The sequence below is a fragment of the Felis catus genome, chromosome D3 (genome assembly GCF_018350175.1).
Source record: "Felis catus isolate Fca126 chromosome D3, F.catus_Fca126_mat1.0, whole genome shotgun sequence".
NCBI lineage: Eukaryota > Metazoa > Chordata > Mammalia > Carnivora > Felidae > Felis > Felis catus.
The window spans coordinates 62,522,288-62,545,606 of NC_058379.1; the positions used below are offsets into that span (position 1 = coordinate 62,522,288).

The 23,319-nt window shown below is 39.1% G+C and overlaps 1 long non-coding RNA gene across 1 annotated transcript in view; it reads left to right on the plus strand.

Annotated features, from left to right (window-relative positions):
* The window catches only part of LOC123381409, a 28,533-nt gene extending 16,628 nt beyond the window's left edge, over positions 1-11,905 (plus strand). Inside the window, exons 2-3 of the long non-coding RNA XR_006588323.1 lie at positions 8,000-8,115; positions 10,251-11,905. This is a non-coding gene — a long non-coding RNA (uncharacterized LOC123381409). The remainder of the gene's footprint in view (positions 1-7,999; positions 8,116-10,250) is intronic.
* Positions 11,906-23,319: the final 11,414 nt, after the last annotated feature.

The following is a 23,319-nucleotide window of genomic DNA, read 5'->3' on the forward strand; positions in this document are numbered from 1 at the left end:
TGCCTCCAACTTCTTTTCATCCCCACAATACCTGACATATAGTAGCTACTCAGTAAATAACTGTTGGATAGATGAGTGAATGAATTAAAGAAAAATTTCTGCATTATTCCCATCCTATAACTTATACCTTCTTAAGGGAGTGGGGTGGGGGCCTCCAAGTGACAGAGTATAGGACCAGACAAGGACTGTAGCATGATGTGAGGCAGAAATTCAACTTTAATCCTGATACCTGCAAAGAGGTTGGCAGTGGGAAGGTGGGAGCTACAACCACCTGAAGGACAGAGTGAGGAGGGGCGCACCCTCTCCCTCAAGGCACGAAGGGTATCTCTGCCGTCACTCACCAGAGAGCATGCAGCACTTCTGGCAAGCTCCCATTATCCCATCACTCTCTCAGATGGTGGGCAGTGGAATCGATATTCCCAAGGCTTTAAAAAGCTCCCAAATGTTGTGCTGCCATTCATTCAACAACAGGGGGAAAAATAAGGGAGGAAAAAACTGATGTTGGCTTCTTATTTTGCTTATGTTGTTAAAAGCCGCTCCGATGCTGCGGTTCTGGAATAGGTCCCCTCTTTCTTTGAAAGCATGCTGTGTGATAGACTGTCATTTGTCCCCTGCCTCCAGAAGAGCCAGCTGGCAGCTAAGTGCTAAAGCCAGTGACTTGCATGTGTTTTTCTGACATTTAACAAATGGGAACAGCTTGCAAATCTGCATTAACTCACTCTGTCTCACAAATAATCAGGGCCTACGCAGTGTAGACGCTGGGAACATTAGCTCCGACACAAAAGAGTGAGAGGCTGGGGGGTGGGGGGGACGACAGAAAACAAGTCAGCAAATAACGGATGTTTTAACGAAGAGATGAATGTAACATTCTGGTTCAGAGGGAAGAGTTTTGAAGTCATTTTTGTTTTTCAACAAGCCACTGCTAATGGTGCTAAATCCGTCTGTCAAGGCCCAGCTTTGCCGCTTGAAGTCATCTTTCCTGCACCTCACAAATGCTGATCTGTTGGTTGCTTCCATCTTGCAAATACCATTTCAGATGCCTTATGCTTCAGAGCCAGGGATCCCTCAAAGAGCTGTGTTTGACCACAAGCAGACTTTTACCAGGCCACACCACACAATGAGATTGCCATCCCTACTCTGATGTTGAATGAAAGAAAGAAAAGGTATCACAGTTAAAAGGTTGCACATAGACACACAGTTGCAGGGAAGTTGTCATATGCATGTGTACATGTCTGTTGTACAACTTACTCATATAAATATAACCCCATAAATCAGGGTACAGGTCCAGCTCATGTTAGCACTATGGATTTAAGATAAATTAAGAAGCTTTTCTCATTAAGGGCAATTCAGTATTTGGGGATAGGTACTAACAGTTCCTCTAAGTTTCATTCTATTTGGAAAATAGCTGTATCTGTGACGTTCCAACTTCTAGCCTGAAATATCCAAAGAAAAAAGTCCCTAAGTATGAATAAAGAAAGATAAAAAAGCACCAGGATGTATATATGGCACAGGGCTTAGGAAACCTGTCTTCTAGGAGAGGTGAAGTAAATTTGTACTTTCCTAACACTTTTAGGAAGGGTCTTGGTAGAGCAGTGTAGTACCTATCCTCCTATGGGGCTTGTGAGACACTGAGATTGGCCCTCAGACCCTCTGGAGAAAGTCACGAAGAGGACTTGGGATCTTATAATTAGGTTGCTGGACCACAGGACTTAGACATTTACACAAAAAGCAAGGATATAAAGGTCCCCAACCACAGGCATGAATGCCCAGGAAGGTAGCCATGTGGCCCAAGGGAAGCTGTTATAGACATGGCTCTTCCTGGGGCCCAGTCATGGTCAGAATTCTTAAGATAACATCTCTCTTAGCTACCCCAGTACATGAGGAGAGGTTCCCAATGAGGATCCATCCCTTCCTTCCTACATGCCTTGAGAGACAGAGCAATAACCCTGAAGATCAAAACCAACTTCTAAGGATCAAAAGAGCTGGAATTAGAACCCTCATTGACCATTGCTGGCTGAAAAAACTGTCACACTGAGAATGATCTGCAGCCCTGTTACTGAAGCTGAAATATTTTGGCAAGAACTCCAGCCCAGCAAGGAAATAGAGGAAAATACCAACACAGATTTGAGGTTCAGAAAAATGAGTCCAGGTAGTCAGGATGAAAGGCCCTGAAGCCTTGAAACTCTCTGGCGTGTTCTATAACCTTAACTGCCTTCCTAGTGATGCTGGCAAGAAAGGCAAGAGGAAAATGCAGTCCATTCCTCTAGCATTGAGTGTCACACATGTAGCCACCATGGGGCTGGACATTACCCAGAGGCCTCTCTACGTAACCCATGAATCCTGACCCATCCCATTGAAGGGGTCTGGGGAAACCAAGAGTCACAGACATTCTTCTATACAAAAGATTAGCAAATTATTTGTCTAAAACATGAGACATCTAAGGAATATGTCTCTATACCTGGGTCAAGCAGAATTCATTAGAACATAATATATTTTCAAAAACTTTATATACCCAATAAATAATCCTGGATCCAAATACTTTATTTTCCCTGCCCTTATTCTAGTTCCAAGTTTAGTGTCTAGTAACCCTATGCTAGACTAAGCCTCCATCATTTTACCTTCTCTTCTCCAAGAGCTTCTAAACTCATCTCCCCTAATTCCACTTTTTTGATTCTTACCAATCTATAGGCCAGTGATTTCTTCAAAACAGATCCGGCATGTGAATACCCTGCTCAAAACCCTTCTTTTCACAATTCTCAAAATGTACTCAATTAGAAATTCATGAGAATGTCCTGGTACATTTTTAATTTTTAGGGAAGCAGCAATACTCCACATTAGACACTGCAATTTCAACATTAAATCACACTACATTTATTTCAATGATATCATATCTTTGCGGTGCTGTTTTCAGTGATTGCTGGGATAAGAAAAGGAATACTGCATGGAAGTCAATAGCAAACAGGAAATGAGGGTGGAGGTGTCCAATCTGATTCTAGGATTTTAGAAGTTGTAAAGTGCCCAATAGGCAAACATGTCAAATTAATAAGTCAGGACATAGACTGCTGCTCTAGATCTGGGGTTCTGTTGTTAAGGAACTAGCAATGCCTAGCATATCACATTGTAGCTTCCCTTGGTTAACACGCACTGTATACAACCAATTCTTTATCCATCTGATTGGTCTTCAAGCCTGGTTTCTTGCTTGTACTCTTGCCTACAGTAAGAATGAAGCCTTGCTATAAACTCACAAGCAGTCAGCTGGGGTCCTGAATGTCTCTTACCCACTCTGCCTAGTCCTTTCTCCCAGGACTGCCCCCTGTGTCTAGTATCCCTTTTCCTGTCTTGGACAGTCCTCTTTGAACTACAGCCCTGAGCCAGGAACTGCAATCTCTTGCCACTCTTTCCTCCACAACCCCCCTTTTTCAACAGCAATAAAAAATTATTGAACACTATGGTGTATCAGTCACTGATGATACTGTAATATTCATACAAACAAAATTTAATACACACAGTAGGGGATGCAGATAATAAATAAGTACACAAAGAAGTAATGTCATTTTTCAGCTGGTATTAAATGATCTTGTTTGTGTACTGACATCAGCTTGGATTGAGCTCTTCCTTTAACACCTGGCTCCTCCCAGAAAGATGAGAACCAATGCAGCTATCATAGTCAACATGCCCCGTACAACTACTAGACCAGTCTCCCTCATTTCTTTCTGCTGGGAGCCCCCAACATTGTACAAAATTTAGTTCAAACTATTTAGAACACTCCTGTGATGGTCATTTAAATGTGTCAACTTGGCTGAGCCACAGGGTGCCCAGACATTTTGTCAAACATTATTCTGGCTATTTCTGTGAGGGTGTTTTTGGATGAGATTAACTTTTACATCAGTGGACTTCAAGTAAAGCAGATTGCCATCCATGATGTGAATGGGCTTCATCCATCAGTTGAATGCCTGAATAGAACAAAAAGACCAGCCTCCCTTGAGTAAGAAAATTCTCCAGCAGACTGCCTATGAACTTCATCTGCAACATTGGCTCTTCCTGGTTCTATAGCAGATGGCCTTCAGACTTGAACTGGAACACTGTCTCTCCTGGGTCTCCAACTTGTTGGCCCACCTTGCAGATCTTGGGAGTTGCCAACCTCCATAATTCCATAATTGCATGAGCCAATTCTTTATGTTAAGTCTCTTCATACACACACACACGCGCACGCACACACACACACACACACGCACACACACATTCTACTGATTCTATTTCTCTGTAGAATTCTAACACAACTCCCTATGACCACTTGGAAATTAACAGTAACTTCTTCCCTCCAACAAACAAAAATCAAAACACAACCTGAGATATCTTCAGCAGAGACCAAGGTCAAAAGGTATGTACTAATCCAATAACTACTTAATGATTGATTGACTCACCAACCAGAGAAAGCAACAATGATACCAATCACTGAATTTAGGATTATAAAATGCATACAAAGACAAAAGATCAAGACATTTCACAAAGCACTTGAAGCAAGAACTATTGACCAGCGAACCAACTAGGGAGACAGGTCACATGTGCTATGTAATTATAAGGATAAGAAATTGGGGAGGAGGGGACGGTAAGAAGTTTGTGTTTTTCCTCAAAATCAATGTGTCAAAAGTGGCAGAAGCAAAAGGAGACTTGGATCCTTATTACTTGAATAAGTTATGTCAAATATAAAATGAAAACAATAATAGCACCTACTTCACAAAATTGTCTTGAGGATTAAGTGAGATAAAAGAAAAGCACTTAGGTAGTGCCTGACTATACATGCTAAGTGCTCAGAAACTGTTGACTGCTTTCATTATTATTTGTCTGTCCTATTATTTGTCTGTCTGTCCTATCTTAAAATTTAAAACTAGACAAGTGCCTAGAAATGTGAGGAGGTAGAACAGGGATAAAAAATAAACAGGTTAATATAATATTATCCTGAGGAATATTAATTCATTAACATATCTCAAGGCCCACCCCTCCACATCAGACCCCTCAGCTGAATATGACCATCTGGAAGATAGGTTTACAGGTAAATAAACTAATCCAATTGCATAAACAAACATGTAAGTGCCCTAGGAGACTTTCAAGTACTTTGTTGTGGAAATTCAGGGAGAAGTAAGAAATTTCTTCCTACAGGAAAATCAGGAAATCAAGTGGCATGGAGCTTAGTTTGGGAGGATTTGTGTATGTAGAAGGGAGAAAAACAGTATGAGCAAAGGCATAGAAATGGGACATCTTTGCCACCAGCAAGTAGTCCAGATTATTAGAGGCAAGGGAAGAGGGAAGCAGAGTAGTGACAGGTAAATCAAATGACTTTCTTAAGGCCATACCATACCTGATTCTAAAACCCTGTACCTGATTCTAAAACCCTGCCTTCCACCACCCAACTCAGGACACTAAAAAAAATACAAATAAAAAATAAAGCTTTGGCCAACATCATAAAGAAAGTAGTATTCATCTTCAATTCCCCAGCGCCTAAACACAACATCTAACATACAGGAAGCAAATACTTTAAAATATATTAAGAAAGGGATAATGTAATAGCATAACATGGAATGCCTACTTGTTATAGATCAAGAAATAGTATATTAATGAAACTTAGTCAAAATCTATTGAAATACTTCCTACCCAATATCAAGAATTATGACTCATGGAAAAATCTCTTAAGAGGAGTTCTGTCCCCCTACTAGTATGCCTGTGTCAGCAACCTGGAAAAATTCCATTGAAAAAAAAAAAAATATATATATATATATACACACACACACACATACATACATACACATATGAGAGATCCCATTACAAGTCAAGTTTTTCTACCAAATCCATTCTAGTAATCTACAGGCAAATTCTAATCTCAATTTGGAAAGCCTTTTACAGAGTATTTGACACCAAATCGCCATTTCTATGCTCACCCTGAACTAAATTCATGAAGTGGCTTCTGGTTGACACTTGAGTCAGGCTGCTGAGTCTTATGTATACTGGATTTGTTGATAGCCTCTACTATGAGGAGTCAGGACATGCTACCATGACAGTCCTGAATAAAATCCCACCCCTCAAGGCTTTATTGAACATTCCTTGACATCTCACAGACTTGTCCAAGAGAACAATGTCACCTAACCAACAGTAAATTTGTATCAGGCTATGTACATGAAAAGGAAGAAATGGTTTTTATTGGGTCATCACTACCCTGCATTTACAAAGAACCAGTTGATTCTTGATTCTTGCTTCCAGCATTGCATGTGAAACACTCAACAGCCATTTATAAGGCAACCCAAATGACTCCCATTTTTCACTGTTATGTAAATATAATCCTTCTGTGTCTTAGCACTTACTCTGCCCATCTCAGAAACTTCTGAGGGAGTCAAAAATAAGCATATTTTTAAGACAGGAAATGAAAAAAAAATAAGAGGGAAATATTTCCCTTGGTACATGTGCTTCTGAAGTTCTTCGTGTTGTTCTGAAAGATCCAGAAAAGACATTGAAGATATTTAACTAAATGGAGAGTTCCCCTATAATGTCAAACTACAAAGATCCAAAAGAAGTACAAAAACTGACAAGATAGAGCTGAAATAAATTATGGTTTTAATTATATTTTACCTTAGTTTTATCTATTACAGTTTACCATATAGTTTCATATATGTTAGGTTATTGCTTTTCACAGCCCCACAGAAGACATCATTCATCTCTATTTCTCAGAGGTGGATGTAAAGTCAGAGAAGTTGTGAATTTCTCATATTTATCCAGATAAATGCTGGTGGAGCCAAAATTATAGAGCCTTCTAATCCTTAACCCAATGTTCTTCCATTACACCCATTACACTACAAATCCTTTTTCATGAAAGGTTTGGAATGGTGAAAGACAGAGGGTTTATAACATTGCAGAATATCAGAATTGGGTAAGGCAGAGTGAAGAGACATTTAAAAATTGAAAGAAGCAATTTTAAGATGAATAAAGTTGTTATTAAGGCAAGCTAGTAAACCTGTCATGCAGACAAATTCTGCAATCAGAATACGTGAATTAGAATTCCAGATCTTTCACTTACTCTAAGTGTGTTCTAAGGCAAATAACCTCCCAAAAATCTCAGTGTGATTGTCTGTGAAATGGGGGTTATCAGAGTATCATCCCTCTCAAGGTTGCTATAAGGATAAAATAAGACAATGCCTGTGAAGCACATAGCATAGTTAAACATAATAAATACTTAATACATTTTCACAATTGTCATTGGTATCTCACAAGTTGTAACACCAGCTAGAAATTTAAAAATAGCTCAAAAGCGGTTGATATGAATTCATAGATAATAGATCTAAAGGTGTTCTTGAAAAGAATCAGAGTATTTGGAAAATGTTCCTAACCCCTTAACTCCAAGAAGAGCCGGAGGCTTCCACAACCTCTTCTTTTATGCCTTGCTAGAATAAATTTTAGGTGGATGGAACACAGAGCTTAATATATGTATTTATAGAAAATTTTGTGTCTTGGTTAATACATCCTTAAGACTATTGACTTCTAGAGGGCAAGGACCGAGTCTTCTGTAAGATCATCTAAAACCCTCCCAAAGACCAATACACTGCTCTGCACTCAATGAAATAATTTTAATCCCTTAGTTATTGATGGAAAAAAAATGAGGTATTTGGAGAGATTTGCCAACAGCAATTGATCGTGAAAAACAGCAATTAAACTTCATCAAGCAAAGTCAATGGCAGGCAGAAAGCAAGGAAATAAGCACTGAGAAAATGGGGAACTGAGGCAACAACCGTCTCCGTTTCTATGGGTATCTGATACCCATATAAGAGCATGTATTCTGTAATTTTATATTAAGCATCCCATTTGATGCTCCTCAATGGGCCCTGAACGGTAGGATAATATTTTTACAAATGATAACTCTGAGACTCAGAGAGAGAAAATGGCTTAGAGGTGCACAATTAATACATTAATATAAAAAGATAAAGCCAAAGCTTTGATTATTATTTTTTTTAAGGAGCAGAATGTTTGGGGAAATGATCCTGTTTCCAATTTCTGTGTTTAAAGGCAGCTATGTTGACAATGATTTTCCGGCACTTTAACTATCAAGATAATAATACTTGTAGACTGCAGGTGAGTTTTGTTTTTTAATGGAACTATAGTTGCTAAGATATAACCTATGATAACTTTGTAGCATTGCCCTGAAAACCTGATCCCATGGCCTGAAATGTTGAAATACATATATTCTCATCTAACATCACTTTAGTCTGTGAACTTGGGAGAAATCAGAATAATGTCATGGAAGACGCAGGCGTAATCTGAGCTATGATGTGTCTTGCCTGGCCTACTTGGGCACCTTTCTGTCTCCTCTGTTCCCACAAACCTCTCCCATCTCTGAACAATGCACAATCTCAATGCCATACCATGGAGTCTGGCCCAGCAATGCTGTCTGAGGGCCCATCTATTCTGATCTGATCTGCCCCAAAGTCCTGAAAGCCCTTTAAAATCAGGAGCAATTTCTTCTCCTTGTGCTTAGGCGAGAGCAGGTGCTTGGCAAATATTTACTGATGAATGTATTGGGGCTGGAGAATTGTAATGCAATTTAATAACTGTTTGAGGGTAAACACGAAAGAATTCAAAAGAAATACAAATGAAGAAAAATTATTTCTGACTGGAGGAATCAGACTAGACATTACAACATAACTTTCATACTGGGCCCCAAATGATGAGTGGGTCACTACAGAATTAGGGCAGTTAGATAAATAGAGGGCTGGATGGTCTAGTGGTGCTTTTGATACTGTAAAATCCCTCCATAATTTGAGAATTATAATTGTTTATCACATAAAATGTCCAGGTTGATTATTAGGAAGTTAATGAAATGACAAGTGTGGCATTTCATTTGGTGGTATAATCTGGATCTATCCAGATCCCAGTTATGGTTTGATGCCACCTGATGGTGGTTACCTATTCTAGATTAATATTGATGCAGACCATTCAGGGCTGTGGGGCTGGCTGGAACTTCTAAGATTCCTTTAGCAATTCCAGGAAATGTTTAACAAAATGGCACCTGTTCTGTAGGCCTGGTCAGGGGAGATTGGATTAGGAGAATATAGGCTTCTAGATGGGCTTGCCTGCTATTTCCCTACTTAAACTCCCTCCCCTGTTCACAACTCAGTTAGTTCTCCATTCCCTTCACCCATAAGAAGATTAAAAAAATTTAGCCAGTCTCTCAAAGAGAATGGACAAAGGGGCCAATTGTCAGTTACATTATATTAGAATTCCTATTAGCATGGGGCTCATTGTCACAGGATTTTACTACATTTGATTCCTTCTTATGGTTTGTAAGAAAGAGATCAATCAACTTAAAGCCATATACCTCAGTTGCAAAGCTACCCATTCCATCAGCAGATGCTTTTAACTGGTGAAAAGTCATGGCCCAGACACGACTCTATTTTAACACACATACATTAGTACTAGCTCTGTGATCATCCAGAAGGATGCTATGCCCATCAAATATTGGAAAATAGATGGCACATATTTGCTAAGCTTTCCCTTCTACAGATTAAATTTCCTGAGTTCCCTTAGAAATTACTTGTCTGCCTTGTTTGCTCATGTATCCCAAGAGCCAAGGGAAGTGCCAACAACACAGTAGGCACTCGGTAAAGATGTACTGGATGAGTATGTGAGTGAACAAATGGTTCCAAATGTATTTGCCTTAAGAGGGTGTGCCCTCATTTATCTCTGTCCTTCTTCAATTTTGGCACCCAAGAAAGAATGTAAAACTCTGGGTATTGTCCAGCAAAAATGGAGAACCAGAGTGATCGCTACTCTCATCCAGAATGCTAAACATCCAGAAATGCAACCTAAGACTGACTTCTCTTTTTGAAAAATCCTGTTACTATGGATTCATATCAAGTTTATAGTCAGCTAAGACACCCCTGAGGTTTTTTTCACAGATCTATTGTTAAGTTACATCTCCCCCAATTGAGTTTTCAGACTGAAGTGCAAGACCTCACATTATTCCCTGTAAACTTTGTCTTATTGGATTTAGGCCATTACACCAGCATCTAAAGACCTCTTTGAGCCTTGATTCTGACCTCTGACATATTAGATATTCAACCTAGCTTTGTGCTACTTACAAATTTTATCAGTCTTCTCTCACTATCCTTACCCAGGTCTTCAATAAGTAGCTGGGCAAAGTCCTGGATGGAGCCCTGACACTTGCTCCAAAAGATTCACCCCCAGATTAATGGTCATTTATCTTGTAGGTGCACTATTGCCTGAAGCCACATGGGAAGTCACAAGAAAGAGAAATAATATACCATCAGAGCTTAAACCTACTTTGTAACCCCAGCTAATCATTCACTACTTGTGATTCTTCTGGCAACAAATAAGGAAAAAATACAGCATCAATTGTGAACTTATGGTCATATGTCAGATATTGGTAAGACATTTTGAACCCATGAATTCATGTCATCATTTCAACAACTAACATAAATATCATGAACCCCATTTTACAGATGTGAAAATGAAGGTTTAAAAATGAAATAACAACAAAACTACATGAGTAGAAGGCAGAAAAAGCCAACATTAGAATCCAGGTCCTTCTGAATTTAAAGCTCATGTTCTTTTCACTAAATCTGTATTCCATACAAATCTGATTTTATAAGAGAGAAAATTTAAAAAACTCAGCAACAAAGGAACGAACAGACATCACCTCAGCATTATCTTATATTATACCCAGACAAAAACATTTTAAATAGAAATAAATTCTGGCTTAAAAAAAAGTTTTCCAGAAAATGAATCATCTTACCCAGAGGCGTAGGGGTGGTAGGTAACCAAGCCTATTTGGCAAACATGGCAAACATTTAGTGAAAAGCGGGCTTTCACCTACACCATGCTTCAGGATAGGAACACACCTGCCTTTACCTTAGGTGGAAATCAAAAACAATCAGTAAATATTTGGAAAGTATATCCTTTGCGCAAATATTTTTCTTACGAGTTTCTGAGTACACACAGAGAAAAATAAGATAGGGACTCTTCCCTCAAGATGTTCACACTCCAAATGGGAAGATATAATACACAGGATTTGATTCCAACCCATCTATACAATTCAATATCCTTGTTTTTGTTTTTATTTTAGCAATCTCTACACCCAATGTGAGGCTCAAACTGATGATATCAAGATCAAGAGTGTCATGCTTTTCTGACTGAGCCAGTCAGGAGCCCCTACAATTCAACATGTTTGTATTCATGGTCTACCTCAGGATAGAATAGAAAGAGATAAGTAAGAGATAGCACCCCCAGGCAGATTGCTTCCACTCTAGTAAAGTACATTAGTGAAGAAAACACATAAGCTGAGGTATAACAGTATATTAGTGCCCTAAGAGATACAGGCTAAGTGTTCCAGGGATGCAAGGAATAATGAGAGATCTTCCTAAGATCTAGCATGACGCCTGGCTCTTTGTTGCTACTCATGGCAAAAGGGAAGTTTCACAATTACAGACATACTAGTTAAGAGTAATAAATTCATTTGACCCGCAAAAGAAAGGAACAATTGCAGTGGGAAAATGAAGCTTGATCTTGATCTTGAGAAACTGATAAGACTTAGCTGTACTATGACTCTTCCTCTGTCTAAGACTCTTCATCTACACTATATGATATAGCCAATGGATACATGTGGCAGTTAAGCACTTGAGATGTGGCTAGTCCAAACTGAAATGTGCCAAAGTATAAAATGTGTACCATATTCAAGTGACTTAATACAATAAAAGAATTTAAAATATCCCATTAACAATTTTCCATATCAATTACATGTTGAAATGATAGTATCTTGGATATATTGGGTTAAATAGGATATATTATTAAAACTAATTTCTACTGACTCGTCTTTTTAAGGTGGCTACTAGAAAATTTTAAGTATGTGGCTTGCATTCTGTTTCTATCAGACAGCACCAGTGTTAGTGTCTGGCACAAAGAAGGTGCTCACCACTTGTGTGCTGAACCAGACTGAGGGATAGGAAGGCTATCCCAAGGCATGCGAACAACGAAAGTAGTAGCAAAGACTCCAAAAACTAAGGCATGTCCAGGGTAAAGGGGGGGAAAAAGAGATGGTATGATGGTACTTCGGAAAAAAGATAGGTTATGAATGCACCTTTTTTTGTTTTTATGTTTGTTTAGAGATCACCTAACTCCTTTCTTTATTCTCTGGAGCTCATTAATTGGGGGAAATAATCACCATAAATAATAACAAAATAAATTCTATTTAAGCAAGTATTTATGTGCAGTTTAATATATCAAGAGAATGGGGAATCCTGATTCTTCATTAACTTGCTTTGTGACATTGGGTAGGTGATTCCATTAATCTCCCAGGTCTTCTCTTCTACAAAATAAGGGAGTTGGACTGAGGTCCCTGCATTTCTACTCTGGAGGGGTAGGGGGTAAGGAGAATAGTCTAGGGTATCAAAAAGCAATAAGTTATATTCTAGTTCCTGCTGATGTGTGCTTTTCCTTCTTCTAACCTTGTTGCTATTAGGCTTAAACTACCTCATAACCTCAACAAATCTTTCTTGCATTTTACTTTTGGCCCTTGTTAGAAGAAAACATAAGAGAAAAATGTTGGCCAGCTCAGCACACTGCCAATCACCACAGTGTTTTTTTTAAGCCCAGGAGTTGATGAAATACACATTCATTCAAAATTCACCTATGAAAATGTGGTAAATTATTGCAAATATTATTTGTTCTGTCCTAAATAATACCTCTTGCGGGGATAGCTAAATATTTGTGCTTTGGGTCCTAAAATGGTCATGAGTCAAGATGACCAAAATTTGAATTATAGTTAAATTTTCTTCTAAAGATATTGCTTATTGTCTCTCTTAGAATCAGATGGTAAGCTGAGTTAGAGATACAAAATAATTTAATTAATGAAATTCCCAGTAGCAATATACATGTCATATTAGAATACTTACTTGGACTGGTTGGGGTAATATATTTATCAAGATTCTCATGGTAGCCAGGACAGACACCCAACTCAAATAGTTTAAGCTAAAAAGGGACTGCATTGGGTCATTTAACTGGGAGGATCTAAAATACAGGTATTTTACCATCTTTCCCTTTGCTCAACTCACACCTCTGCTTCTCTCTACACATCAGCTTCATTTTCTGTGACTTCAGACAGTCTTACTCCATGTATTGAGGAAAAGAAGGAAGTAAGGCCATCAAAAGTTCCCGTTGCATCATCCCAGCTTTGCTATTCAAGAGACAGAGATTACATTTTTTTTTTCATACATAAAATCCCAGGGAAGAAGTTTGATTAGCTGGTTTTGGATCACAAGCCAGTTATGTACCAGATACTATGATTAATGAGGCCTGATAACATGCTTAACCTGTAACCTGAAGTTTGAGATAACTGTGTTTGGTAGATTCAAAAGAATCAGTTTTGTGGTCAGTTGCACAAAGGAAAAGGCATATTTATAGTAGAAGAAAGAGGAACGGTATGCTGAGCAGATTTTAAAAAAGTGTCCAGCACAAGAACCCATTGGCCCTGCATATAAACATTCCCTTTGTATGAAAAAAATCCACTTCTCTCAACTTAAGAATCTTCTGGTCATCTCTTTGTGTGCCCCTGACAACAGTAGCAGGCATCACCCAAATCCTCAAACTTTCTTCTAGCAATGATTAATGCTTACAGGTTGAGGGCACCACCAAAACAAGAAACCAGCCTCTGCTCTCAGGCCAGTTCGTCATGCCTGACAGTGCCTGCCATCACTGGGGCTCTGTCTTACTCAGACTTTGTCAGCTCTGGAACCTGAATACCTTTTGGACCCATGACTTCCTGCCTTAACCCTCCATGAGCTCTCTTTCCTTCATAGAGCTTTGGCACCTTTCATATTCCCTCAACTTAGGCAGGCTCCAATGCCCTTTGCTGTCTCTCTATCTCCACATGATTTGTGAGCTTCTTATGCATAATTTTCTTTGCATTTGCTTTTTCATGTTCTTATATGTGTCCCTCCCCAAATTACAACTCTGGTACTTCACCAATAATTTAGCCCCTATTTATTTCCTAATCAAATTAAGCATATTTTGTGCTGTCAAAACCAGAAGCTAACTAGGCTCCTGGTCACACATTAATGTATGTGGTCAGGGATAGTTTTGTCAAAAACACAAAAGGAATAAGCCTTAATGGTGGCTTCACAAACAAGAGGGAGGCATCTCTGACATTGCTTGCCAAAACTTGCATTTCTACCATTAGAATCTGATTCCATTGCTTTATTACATTCTTGTCTCCTGTTAAAATGTCAATCTTCAGTTGGAATTAGTTTATTAATCCTTTTCGCGAGAGGATTTGATGAAGACATTTGGAAAAAAGTGTAAATGATACAAGTAACGAAAACGAGGACCAAGAGACGCTATCCTGGAGGTCAAAAGCATAGGACTACAGACATTAAAGAGCGCTCCTGTCTCTGGTGTTGCACTTCCCCAGCACATACATTTCTGTTTCTGATTTCCCTTTACTCATATGACTCAATCTGCTGCTTTCTTTTTGCCTTATTGGGACACCCTGACCCTACCCTAATCTTCTTTAGGACAGACGTCTCTTTCATATCAGATCTGGTGATGTTTCAAAACATGCACTGACAGCAGCTTAGGCTAAACAGTAGAAAGCTGAGGCTACTGAAAGGCCAGATTAGACGAGACCCAGAAGAGATCAGCATCAGCACAGTGGTGACAAGCTAACAGGCCCGGCAGAGCTGTACCTGGCAGATCGCCAGCATCTTACCTTCCAGAAAAGGAGTCATGTTTGCTAGGTGGTTCTAAATGTTGGTAATAGCTCCAGGCCCAGAGAAATGACGGGCACAGATTAGGCAAGATTGTCAATTCCCCTAGTCCTTCACTGGGATGTCTTGCATTATTGGGAGTCCTGCTTGCCTGCCTGCTTGCTTGCCTTTTTTCTTTTTTCTTTCTTTTTTTTTTGAAGACATGTCCTGCACTGGTCTCGAAACAGTTGTGGATGATGTTCACAGTTGTTATCATCCTCCACATCATCTGAAAATGTCCAGATGAGTTGGAGGCAGCAATGAACAACCAGGCAGCCAGCTCTCATAAAGATGAATCAAACTATGGTGATCTGATAAGAAGACTTGTGAGATCCATGTTTTTCACCCAAAAGGGTAAGAGTTATTATATCTTCTAAAATCGTCAGTGTGATAAAGTAACCAATTGGAAGACACACTATTCATGCTTCACCCAAATGCACTGACTGGGTAAACAGAGAACTGTGGCTCCTACCAGCAACCATAAATTTAAAGTTAGTATTTCAGGTCTATATCTAAAGAATGACAGAACATCATCTCTCCTGATTCATCCGGCAAGAATGCATCATCCTTTTTCTCCCAATCTAATCAGGAACACTTCTGCCATGTTCATTTTTCTTTATAAGTCAAAAAAGCGCAGAAGAGATTTAGGCCCTCTTTTCTACACCCCTCTGGACTCAGGGTTGGGGGCGGGGGGGGGGGGGGGGGGGGGCGGGGAGGGCGCCTGAAGGCGACTGGCGGGGAGAGGAAGCCGGCTGCGCGAAAGAGCAAAACCTCAAATTCTATTCTGGCCACACCACAGGTTCTCTTGTTTTGACTGGAATCAATTTCAACTGCTGTACACAAGTGCCATCTAGTGGCCATAAGTAAATTTACGTGGCTCTTTAGAAAAGAAGGAAAGACTTAAAAGCCTTTCATGAATATACAAACGTGTTTTTTTTTCTTTTTTACTTAAACAGGATGAGTTTTCTGTATTTGCCTTCTTTCCTAAAGAAATTATTTCTTCCATCTGTTTCTCTTTGGTTGTGATAGAAGCATCTTGGCTCATTTTCTGTCAAAATGTGCTTTGAGCCATAAAATGTAGGCTGGGTTTATTCACAAGGAAACACATTGAGAATGTCTCCTTTATCACCAGTCACTACTCTGTGGAATAAAATCGAGGTATTGACACTGTACTCTACTTTAACAAACACTTTAGGATTGAATGGTGGCTAGAAGGAAAGAGAAAAGCAAAAATGAGAATAGAGCCAATGAAAGTCATCACCTTCAGTTCCCCATTGCATTTAGGATAACAACAGAAGCTCCCACACCAAAATCAAAATCTCTAAAGTCTCACTCAAACTCTCTCTTCTAGCCTCTTTCTGTTCTGTGTCCTGGTATGAAGTTTGATCTTTATTTTAACCTATCCATTGACTCCTGAATAAATATATATTTTAGCCTCTCGTCATTTTCTTACTTTTGTCCCTTCTCCCTAGTCTGTGATATTCTTCCCCTCTTCTCCCTACTTACTCAACCCTATTCATCCTTCAAGTTATATATTTAAGTTATATATGGAACTATTTTTTAGTCTTATTTCCCATTGAGATCGGTATTAATTAGTTATTGCTGCATAACAAAAACTTCAAACTGTAGTGGCTGTAAACTAGAACATTAATTATTGTTCTCAAGTCTATGAGTTAGCCAGGTAGTTGCAGCCTCAATTAGGCTTACTCATGCATCTGTGCTCAGTGGTGGGCCATGTGGGTAGCTCTACTCTTCTTGGTCCAGCTCTTTTACATGTATAATGGTGTGACATAATAAGAAATATTCATTTGGTTATTTTTCTTGGTTCCTGACACAGAGCTCCTAAAACTCTTGGAATAAGTGAGTGAAAGAAGCATCTTTTGTTCTAATATTTGGTCTTTGGCCTTGGTTCTTGACATAAAACTCCTAAACCCTTTGGAGTTTCTGGGGAGATAGGAGAGTCTTTTATTTTCAGGAGACAACACTTGGTGGGCTCCTAGATAGCTTCAGGATCAGGATGTGGGCTGGTCACCAGAAAGACCAAACCATGATTAGATGCTTGTCACTTTCAGCCTGGAGATTGAATTGATAATCAATCATGCCTGCATGATGAAGCCTCCATAAAAATCCCTGAACTACCAGGTTTGGAGAGCTGGGTTGGTGTAAACATCCATGTGCTGGGAAAATGGCACACCTCAGCTCCATAGGGACAGAAACTTCTGCGATCAGGATCCTTCCAGACCTCGCCCTATGTATCTCTTCATGTGACTGTTTATCTGTGTCCTTTATAATAAACCAGTAAATATTAGTGTTTCCCTGCATTATCAGAGCCCTTAAAATAAATTATCAAAACTTAGAAGAGGATTGTGAGAACTACCAGTTTACAGCCAGTTGGTCAGAAGTACAGATGACAACCTGGGACTTGCAACTGATGTCTGAAGTGGAGAGCAGTCTTGTGGTACTAAACCACTAACCTATGGGGTCTGCACTAATTCTAGGTACTCAATGTCATAGTTATATTGTAGGACACCCATTTGGTATTCAGAGATTTGGAGAACTTATTGGTTGCGGTGGGGGGGGGGGGGGAAGGAAACCTATACATTTGATGTCAGAAATATTGTGAGAAGAGTATAGGAAAACAGTTTCCTGTTTAGTTAGTTACTAGTTGGCTGTAGGTTGGCTGTAGGTTGTAAGATGGTCATAGCTATGACAAGTTGACTGTTCTCCCTGTGCTCTCCCATACTTCAGTAGGCTAACCTGGGTTTGCTCAAATGGCAGAACAAGGTATCCAGAGAGAGCAGAACCACTCATAACTTCTTGAGGCCTGGGCTTGGAACTAACACTGTTATTTCCACTATAATCAGTTGGCCAAAAAAACATCACAAGACCAGTTCAAATTATAAAGAAACAGACCCCACCTCTTGATAGGATGAACCACAAAGTCACTTTGCACAGGATATAGATACAGAAGTGAAGAAAAGTGGCCATTTTATTTTTTTTTTTTTTTTTTTTTTTTTTTTTTTAAATTTTTTTTCAACGTTTATTTATTTTTGGGACAGAGAGAGACAGAGCATGAACGGGGGAGGGGCAGAGAGAGAGGGAGACACAGAATTGGAAACAGGCTCCAGAGCCATCAGCCCAGAGCCTGACGCGGGGCTCGAACTCACGGACCGTGAGATCGTGACCTGGCTGAAGTCGGACGCTTAACCGACTGCGCCACCCAGGCGCCCCTGAAAAGTGGCCATTTTAGCATTCAACCTACCTCAAGGCCCCCATAGATCTATACTTCACAGTGACATGAGGGCCCCTCTATAGAACTTTAAAGGGACTGTGTGAAACCGGGTTTGCAGTTACTAACTCCTCACTCTCATCAAGAATGGAGATCAGATGGGGTGCTGTGCTTTGAATATAACTAACACTCCGTCCTACACACACACCAAGATAAAGGTGTATGCCCTTTATCTTGTGCCTGCCTTAAACAAAGTCTACAAAGAGGTAATTCAGTGAGACTTCTTAAAGGGCTTGAAATATGTCTCCTAAAATCTGAAGGATGCTGTGAACTGCCATCTGACTCAACCTGGATAAATATAAAGTAAGGGCAGCTGGATAAAGCACTGCAGTTTGTGAAATCACTGCACTCCCACCAATGATGGGTGACAAGTGCAACACTTCCTGTGGAATAGATGTGAACCAAGAGTTTTAGAGATATGAGACAAGGTTGTCTTGGATCCCTGTCTAGAGGCCATGAGGACTCAAGCAAAAGGAAGCAGAATGTGTACCATGGGATGCCTGGAAGTTAAACGACCAGTTAGAAAAGAAGCACAATTACCCATTTTGAGGGACCTGCTGATCAGAGATGCTCAGATTGGGAGGAGGGAGGAGATAGGGTTCAGCCTTTGGTTTAGGAAACCCAGATCGCAGTCATAACCACCAAAGTAAAAACTTTCCTGCCACCACTGACTCTCCTTTGTCCCCTACCCAACCCTCAATGCACCTGATAACTCATATTAAGAAAGATAGATTGGGGCGCCTGGGTGGCGCAGTCGGTTAAGCGTCCGACTTCAGCCAGGTCACGATCTCACGGTCCGTGAGTTCGAGACCCGCGTCGGGCTCTGGGCTGATGGCTCAGAGCCTGGAGCCTGTTTCCGATTCTGTGTCTCCCTCTCTCTCTGCCCCTCCCCCGTTCATGCTCTGTCTCTCTCTGTCCCAAAAATAAATAAACGTTGAAAAAAAATTAAAAAAAAAAAAGAAAGATAGACAAAGGGCAGTAGTACTAAGTGAGGGAAAAAATCCATAGCTCTTTCCTTCTTCACAAGACCTGATAGTGAGTTAAGGAGGTAGAGAAGCTATAATTTCCAGAGAAGTTGTACCTTTTTATTGTTACACTGGACACACTAATTCTTCCTGTGTGTGAATCACTTTTATAGCCTCGGATTTACCAAGAAACATGGACCATGCCTTAATTTTCACCCAAAAGATAAGGCAAATACTAGTCATGCAGCATGTGTTTGAATGGGTGGTGGAGAAATAAATCAAGTTTTCTGATTACACTTCTTGGGTGTTGCAAGTTCAGTATAATGATTTTCTCAAATTTTCTGCTTAATGCAGTTATCCCAGGTATCTCTTTAGCCATTGTCCTCTCTTCCTTCTCTGGGTTGATTTGGGTTTTTCTTAAAAGAAATCATAAAGCCTATCTAGGGCTAAAGAATCTAAGTTGGAATACATAATTTATTCTATGACATTGAGTATGTCCCACAACCTCTCTGGCCCTCTATTTTCTTCCTTTCACTAAAAGTAAAATATGATAATAATATGTAGGTCCATGGTTATTGAAAGTATTAGATGAGATAGTACAAATGAAAAAAATTAATATTTATTCTTTTATAAATTAAAATATTTTAAAAACACTTAATTCACTTATAATAACAATAATAAACCCACAGGTTTACATAAGTAATATATTCATATAAAAATAACCACATATTCCAAAGCAAAATAATTCAAGGAGCTGAGTGGCATTGTTTTCCATTTTTGCAAATGTTTTTAATGTCTGCCCTAATAGAAGACAGCTATATTCTTATATTGGCTTCTGCATTCAATATTGCAATCTGTGATCTTGGTTACAGTTCAGGAAGAAAATTTGGTGTCAAACAGATATATAGTTGAAAAAGGGAGAAATATTTTAGTAGCAGTTAAAAAATTTTTTTAATGTTTATTTATTTTTGAGAGAGAGAGGTGAGGGGTAGAGGCAGAGATGGAGGGAGACAGAGGATCAAAAGCGGGCTCTGTGCTGACAGCAGAAAGCCTGTTGCAGGACTCCAGCTCATGAACCACATGATCATGGCCTGGTCTGAAGTCGGATGCTTAACCAGCTGGGCCACCCAGGCGCCCCTAGTAGCAATTTTAAATTATTGTGGTTAGTGTTCTTTAATACTACACCAAAACTCGGCAAGTGGTAATTTATTTAAAGTTAGTTACAATGTGAAATCCAAACCATATCAATGATATGTGTACTCTTTTACATAAACATCTATTGGCTGATTGTGTACCTTAAGTAGGTCTTTTATCCATGCACGATTTTTTAACATTATTTTTTTATCATTTGGAAATTACTGGCTCATTGAATTATAAAGATCATCCGAATGTTGACATATTTCATTATACAATAACATTATATGCTAATTTCATTATATAAAACCCCCACAATTGTTAATAATATCACCACTGACTTCATCAGAAAATTCCTTAAGTATTGGATAGCTGTCATGATCATGTGGCAAATACAAGAGATCCACACTGCCAATTTTTGGTGAAAAGTTCAAATGTTTTCATTGGTAATAAATATTGTTCATTGTTTTTCTTGAAGTGACAAATTCACATTGTTCATTTTCAAAAAATGTCTGCCAAATTCTCAAGTCTGAATAACCATAATTTGTCTGTCAGTGTTCGATTTCAAGCAAAATGGTGTCTCATGAAAAAAGCTGCTAGTTCAACAATTTCAAAAGTGCTTTTCAAATGGGAAAGAGAGTGTCTATGATGTTGGCCACATTGTCTGTGCTTCTTGGCCAAGTTAACAGTGGTAGCCTTCAGTCATGTGTTTTAACACGAATTTTATTTTGGCTTGAATCATCCAGAAAAGTTGTAGTAATAATGCTAAATTTAGGGAATCATGGAACTAGAAAATATTTTAGACATCATGTCGTACACTCTAAGAGAACACTTTCTCTACAGCAGGCTTGACACAAGGTCATTCAGCTTCTGATCAAGCACTTCCATTGACATGAGTCTCAACAGTTCTCTAAGCAGCCCATTCCACCATTTTTAGATAGCTTCAATTATTATTCAGATCTTTATCATATTAAGCCAAAATGTTCCTTCCTTGGTTTCATGATGCAGAAGAGAATGAATCTACTTTCTCTGACATATGGCTAAACTTCAAACATCAAACCTTCAAAATATTTAAATTTGCTGCGTTTAAAAGACCACTGAAGGGGCTCCCGGGCGGCTCAGTTGGTTGAGCTACTGACTTTGGCTCAGGTGGTTCATGAGTCTGAGCCCCACATTGGGCTCTCTGCTGTCAGCACAGAGCCCACTTGGATCCTCTGTCTCCCAACCCCCACTGTGGTCTCTCCCGCTCTCTCTCAAAAATAAAAACAAAACATTTTAAAAAATAATAAAAAGCAAAAGACCACTTTAATACATACCCTTCCTTACACCACACACACATACACACACACACACACACACACACACACACACACACACCCTTCCCTCATCATGCTATTTCTTCTCTAGGACAAAACCTGATTTTTCACTACTCATCCTCAAATAACATAGTTTCTGGATCGATGTTACCTTATCATCCTAGACTTTATGTTCACTATTTGTGTCTCTTAAAAATAGCACCGCAATGCTATTGAAAGATACTGAATTAAATCTTTCTGGATCAGAATTCATTTCTTTTCTGTGCACTTGTTTTGATGCAGCCTACAACTATATTCTCTTTTTTTGTTTGTAACTGTGTTTGCTTGTTTTTAAGGAACCACATCAAACAGCAGCCTTATATTGAATCAGTCTTCAAGAAACATCTCCAAATTTTTCCTATATGAACATTGCTAATTTGCCTTTCCTATTCTGTACTTGTGCAATTTTTTTAGCCTAAATGAAGGAATTTACCTACCATACTGAAAAACTGTATCTTAAGTGTTTATACCAATTTAGAATGATCTAGATTTTAAATTTTTATCGACTTTAATTTTATATATGTGACAGAGAATACTTTAGGCCACCAAAAGCTAGTCTCCCCTTCCTGGTAACATGACTGGATTGCATTTCCCAGCCCTCTTTATAGTTAGATGCATCTCTGAGATGGATTTCTAGCCAACCCAATGTGAGTAAACAGAGGGGCTTTAAGGCAGCAGCATGCCTACTGCATTCTCTTTCCCTCTTTCTACTCTTGAATCTGAACGTGGATGGCTCGCCTTAATTGTTGACCATACTTAACTACACTGCTGACAAAAAGATTTTGGGGTATGACAGAGCCAGAAACAGAAGGAACCTGGTTCCTTGGATCTCTGTGCAGAGAAGAGCTGCCTTCTAACCTTAGAATACCTGCCCTGGAATTACATGAGCAAAAAATAAAATGTTCCTTAAGCCAGTGAATTTGGAGTCTATTACAACAGCTTAGTTTACATTAACTAATACAATTGCAACATACTGATGGTAGATATGATTTTGAGATATGTGTCTTCATCCAAATTGATTGTTTTTCTGTGGTTAGGGTAATGAGGAAAAGTATAATGGCCACTAATAAAAGGAGGCTAAATAAAATTTGCCCATGATTCATTTCACCCAAGAAACGTATTTTATTTCCTATGAGATACCTGAAGTCCCTGATTCTGGTCATATTGTGCTTTATTGTGTAAACTCTTTGAAGTCCCTTCCATCTTCCCCAGCCAGTCAGTGCCTCTCTCCACTGTACTCCCACTGAAACCCTGTCCAGGCTTCATGACTTGTAATTCCGTTAAAATTGTTTACCTGCTATGCTTTCATTAGACTGTGTGTTCTCAAGAATAGGGACCACACTTTATTGATCTGGGTATTCTCAGTGCTGTGTCACAGTTTCTGACACAAAGTGAATACTCAATAAATGCTCGAGAATGGATGAATAAATAAATTAATGGACACTTTTAAATTCAGGCCTATAAGAAAAAGAAATCATCAAGGGACAGTGGTTCTAACATTACTGTTTTCATTAATGTCAAATAAACACTGAGTTTCTCAGTACAAATTTATAGGGACAGAGTAATTAGTTGTCTGGAGAGTCTCTAGTATTCTGAGATCTGTGAGTCCTTTTATAATCCTATTTCTGCTTCAACTATCTAGAACTAGTCATGGTGTCATTGTCACCTATGACTAGCCAGTGTTCCACATTGCTATGAAAAAGCCTCTGAAAACAAAAGCATGTTTTCCAAACCTTGCACATTCTCTTAAGATGGAACCTACTGTCTCCTTAGATTTC